The following is a 6,261-nucleotide window of genomic DNA, read 5'->3' on the forward strand; positions in this document are numbered from 1 at the left end:
TTTTTGAGTTATCCCTAGTAATGAACAAAGTCGACAACCTACATCGATGATTTCAATTACTTTAAATTGAAGATGGTTTTTTTTTTATTTGCGATCAAATAAAATTAAGGGGCTACACTACCTCAGCTCGAATTCAGATTTCACCCATACTAAAAAACACATGAGAATTGAGAGCGCTTGGTTGTTCATCGCGCGAATTATATGTATTTTCTCCCTACAAACATTACTAATAGTTATTTTTTAAAAAACGCAACATATAAAATGTTCTTCATACTTATTTTAATTACCATGCTTAATCTCAAGTCCATAACTTCTATATTTACTAAGATATTAAGGTTTTAATACAAAAATAGAGGTAATTTTGCGATTTTTTTTATCGAGAAAATTTTATGAAATCGTGTTTTCGAAACATGAAAGATAGTTTATGTCATAAACTTTACCATACATAAATTTCAAACTTAAATCTTCAGTAGTTTGGAAGATATGGACATCCTGCCGAGTGGAAATTAAGCAATTTTAGGTAGCATACACTCTTAACTATGCTTATAAAGTCTCAAAGTTCAATTGAGGATTAGAAGTTCTAATTGGGAAGTAATTAAGCTAGTTACAATTTAAAACCAACTTATTTCCATTCACACTAAGTCGTAAATACTTATAATATATAAACAAAATTTCTTGAACATTGTATTAAGTTCATTGTATTAAGTTCGTTAATTATGTATGTCAAAATTTAAAGCAGCCCCAAAAGATACAGAAGACAAATTGATCGGGTAATTTGTAATAATATACGCCGCGTTGACGCAACGGTCTCAGCCATGGATTTGTATTGGTCATACAGATGTTTGCCGTGGTCTGGGTGTTTGTGCAGTCCTTGTGGGTCTCCCCAACGTGCCTTGGAGAGCACGTTAAGCCGTCGATCCCGGTTATTGTCATACACACCTGATAGCGATCGTTACTAATAGTAGGGAATATATCCACCAACCCGCATTGGTGCAGCGTGGTGGATCAAGCTCTGATCCTTCTCCTGCATGGGGAAAGAGGCCTATGCCCAGTTGTGGGATATTACAGGTTGAAGCGAACTAATAATTAGACAGTTATAATTGCCTGTATACAAGATGGTGTTTTGTCAAAGTCAACGCTCTTCGTCAAGACACTTAAGGGAATCAAAACTTACAGGGTACTTCCCGTGAACTCAGAATCTTGAAATTTGGTACACAGCAACGTCTTATAGCACAGATAAAGGAAATATTAAAAAAAGAGAAAAGTATAAATTTTTAGTTACATCATACAATAAAAATATTTTTAATAATTTTGTTTTGTGGGTCGTTTTTAACCTATTATTTAGCACAAGAGACCTAATACGCACATTCAGAGCAGTTAGAAATGTTTACCAAAGCTATTTTTGGCATAGTTTTAATCAGCGATCGACAACCTGCAATGCGCCAGATCTTTTTTACAACATTATAGGTATACATAAACTAGCGGATGCGTCAGACGTTGTCCTGCCCAGAAAACAGCTACCAAATTTGGTTGCTTATATACCCACAGCAGTGCCACCTACCAGGTCCAATTGAAATAAACACTACCCTATCTACCAAGTTGGACCAAATTACAGATGCCTACAAAATTTGATAAAAATTAGTTCAGTAGTTTCGGAGTTACATACCGATAGCAGTGCCACCTAACGGGTCCAATTGAGATAAAAAACTACCCTGTCTCACAAGTTGGACCAAATCACAGATGCTTACAAAATTTTATCAAAATTGGTTCAGTAGTTTCGGAGTTTATTGTTAACATACATCATGACGTGAAATTTATATATATAATAATAATATCTACCTTACCTTACGTTACTAATTTACGATAAATTAAGACTATCAGCTTTTAGGCTGTTCCACTTTTTGAGCAAGATATTTGTCACTGTGCCCTATCCCCATACCCTAAATTTGCTCCCTGGTATGTTGGCATTAGACGATATGGCCAATTGGGTCTAATCTTAACCAAGAATACCATCTAGATACAGCTAATTTATTCACTTTCGTACTTGACGTAAGCGATTGTTTATGGGACTAAATCGCCATATGGGAAGAATGACGATCTATAATTAGAATACAATAACGAAATGACGACATACTTTTAATGTACTAGTCATTAAAAACGCCATTGTTATTTGCTAACTGATTTTGAGTGAGACCAAAAGACAAATTGTTGATTATCACAATTTATTATATAACTTAGTAGATGGTAGACTATAATCCGACTGAAGAGACTGAAAGAGGAGAAATAGCAATACATATTCTATTTGACAATAAAAAAGTTTGTGTGTTATGTACGCACGTAAGAAGTTACTACATTGGCAAGCTAGCTTCACGTTGCTATTCTTTGTTGACTAGCTAACTTCAGGGTGTCGGTTTTTTGTGTCGGTTTGTTGTCCCATCGTAAAAATTTACTAATTTTCCCTAACACGCCAAAAGAAGTATAACTTCAATGAGTACTCCTTATTGTAAAATGCTGAAAGAAACAAAACATATAAACATTGTACCCAGGGAAAGAAAGATGCACAAAGACTGTCTTATCGCTCAAAGAACGATCTCTTCCAAACAACTCTTGGGACATGTAGGTACAGAACGCAACATTAAAGCTTTAATTGTGGACATTATCTAAGTTGAATCTAGTTGTGCATCTAACAATGTATTAGGTATGTTTATTTGAAGTTACCGCTGATAAAAATGCTGCGCTGAAATCAAAACCAAAAATAACTTTATTCAGATAGGCTTCGAAAGCATTCGAGTCATTTTGCAGATTAAAATTTTAAAATGATTATTATTTTTAAAAGTGAAGCTACCACCGATTCTGAATGTAGATTCTGCAGAGAAGAATTGGGAAGAAATTCCGCGGTTACTCTCTTGAAAATAATAAAATATAGATTCTGCTAAAAAGGACTAGCAAAAATTTCAACATTCACTCTAAAAAAATGTCCATACATTAATTTACGAAATAATCCACTCGCACATACCCTGATCATTTGATCAAATGAAATAAGAATTCATGTATAGAATTACACCAGTTTAGAACTTTGAAATATGTCACAATATACGAACAATAATTTACTGTTGAAATAAAAATTTCTTTATGTTACAAATTTTGCTGGAAACCTTAAGTACGTGCTTACGTTTGAGTACCACAATTTGATGAAACAAAATTAGCATTTACAGGAATACTTTTCAAATGTCAAAAAATACTCTTATATAGCTACAAAGAGGAATGTCAAGATAAAAAACGTGGCTTTGTTTTAATTTTAAGCGCCAGGCAACGTTTTCGATTCTCGAAAGCGTCATTCATTGTATGTTCAAGCTGATTTCCTTTTTTGAGCACTGAGCATACAGTGCCTTGCTAACAATGAGAGGAAAAATTGTGAAGGAACCTGTTTATAAAAGAAATTTTAATGAACAGTGTGTGCACAAATAATAAGTATAGCATGTTGGTCGCTCTGAATCATTCTAAATCGGATAAGAAGGCACCGTAAGATCGGGACATGCGTAATTGTTTTGTTCAATAATTTAGGAATAAAAATCCCATACAGTAGGTGTTTAAACCTTGTATAGTAATTTATGGACTAAGATTTTTTTTTCTATAATACGTAATTATGAGTGCTGTTTAATAAGGTAGAAATTAAAAATAAAATATTACAGTAAATTATATTTATACAACAGAAGCATCTAAATGTACTACTGCTACATAATATAATAGCATCCCGCTCTGGCTTCGCACGGGTATTTAACAAAAAATTCAAAATATTTTTTTCTTATTTTTTCAAAATAAATATAAAACAGCCTATGTCACCCGTGGATAGTGTAGTGAGAAGGTGAAAAAAAATTTCAAATCGGTTAAACAGTTTCGGAGCCTATTCAATGCAAACAAACAATCAAATCTTTCTACTTTATAATATTAGTAAAGATAAAGGTGTATGATTTTACCACACTTCTACTACATAACGTCTCACATTCAACAGATCTATTGACGGTGTTCTTAAAACGCAAAACGCCACAAAACCTAGACCACGACATATCTTACAAACATTTCAGCTTTATAATATTAGTAAAGGTGTGTTAAACTCGTAATTACCTACGACACACATTACAGCTAATTACAGTCGACGAGTATTCTATTCCGTCCTGAATGACTAACTGTACTGGATACCATAATGATGGTCGATCCCTCAAACAATGGTTCGACTCTCGTAATCGCCATTTCACTCGCAATTTGACTGAGGTGTCATAGGGTTGACACACTGACATCTCAATAATCAAATAAAAAATAAATATTTTATCCGATATTCGTGCAATGCTAATAAAATTATCATTAAATATTTATCATCATTTTCAAACTAGACGCTTCCCACGGAAGGAAAGTTGTGCCGGACATCCGATAAACGACCAAATGACCGCCTATTTCATCTGTAATCAATGCTCTAGGAAAGTATTAGGTACATCAATGTAATAAAAAGAACTTACGACTCTACCAAAGATAAATAAATAAACATTTAACACTCAACAGCCCCCGCCAATTTTTATGTTTTCTTTAATTTTCTTCATCATGGTCTAAGGGCCTATTTCAGCAGTTATGGATAATGATATTTGACGGATGACAATATATAACAGTAAAATTTTTTGATACATTATTCTTTTTTACCATCGAACTCTACTATATTTATGAGATATTTCTATTCGCATGTATATGTTAAAGTAGCAATTTATTAATTGAGAAGAACAGGCCCCACGGGCTTATTCTACCTCGCACTGTCAAAGTGTATTTGTATCGTCAATAGGCACTAACACTACGCATTAGTTATCTACACAAAATAAAGGATTGTTTTTCTTATAATCGGCAGAAGTTGTTTCTGAAAGTTTTAACGTACGTACCCTGATACCTTACGTACTGGAATGCAGTCGGCTAGTGATGTGAAATTTAGTCAATGAAAATATCAGCGTCATCATCATCATTCACTTCAGCCTATCGCCTTCCACTGCTTGAGATAGGTCTCCACAAGCTCGCGCCAAAAATGGCGTGAAGTAATGTGTGTTGCCCATTTCATGCATATTTCTCCAACATAGAAAAAGAGGCCCAGCAGTGGGATGTTACAGGCTGAATCACTACGTACTCATTGAATGTATACATTCATTTGCTTGTTTCCCACCCTTTACAAAAATCCTGGATAAATCTATGAATACAAGCGAATATTTTTCGCCTATTGATAATCCTATACCTACTAGTACCGATGTGTAATATATTGATAAATCGTTGTCGAAAATAATACTCCTATCCTTACAAAACAACTAGATTTTCTAATTCTGCGTGACAATAATAACGCCACATTTTTAATGATTGCTACGCTAATTAGACCATAAAATGTCCGTTTTATTATTAATATTTGTTAAACATTTACTGCCAGGCCTTAAATGATAAGTATTGGTATGCAAAACATTTTTAGTAGGTTGGTAGTAAACAGATTATACATAAGTAAAATATACTTACTTTTAATTCACAACCCTATTATAGCGTCAAAAAAGCGCGCATTAAAAAGTAATTCTCCACTTTAAAATGGCGGTCGCTAGACAGACGATCAGACTACTAATTACGATACGGTCGATATGAATAGTATTATAATGAAAAGAAGTTATGATTTGCAACGGGATATTACCATTTTATTTCATTTCATTGAGGTAGGGTACATTGAAGCTGGAAATATTCTGTTCGAAATTTAGAGCAGCCTAACTGGGGAAGTACCTCCAGCTTACAGAAGTTTACAGTCAAATAACTCTGCTCTTAATAGCTATAATTAGTGTCGGGTCGGAGATAGGCTAAGCAATGTGCTTGCGATGTTCCTGGTGTTAGAGATGCGCCGTATGATTTTTTGCGACCTTTAAAGTATTAAGAAAAAATTCTCGTTTGTGATTTTGACTACTGCGTTTATGCTGAGACCACCCGTGACCTGACCGTGACCCGTGGATGGCACAATGAACTTGCAACAGTGCCGAAACATAGAAAACTGAAAATGACCAATAAACCTATTAGTGACTACGAAAGTTCGAAATTTGACACATTACACAATTTGCAAGTAAACTTTCACCCATATCGTTGATTTCTTCGAATGGAAAGGGTTGAGTGTGAAGCGTTTATTTTTTGCTAGTATTCTATTTATTTCGTAAGTTATTTTAAAAGTAGTTCCACCTATCGCTACAGCTTTCGGCAATAACATTC

This window comes from Melitaea cinxia, chromosome 24 (genome assembly GCF_905220565.1).
Source record: "Melitaea cinxia chromosome 24, ilMelCinx1.1, whole genome shotgun sequence".
NCBI classification, from domain to species: Eukaryota; Metazoa; Arthropoda; class Insecta; order Lepidoptera; family Nymphalidae; genus Melitaea; species Melitaea cinxia.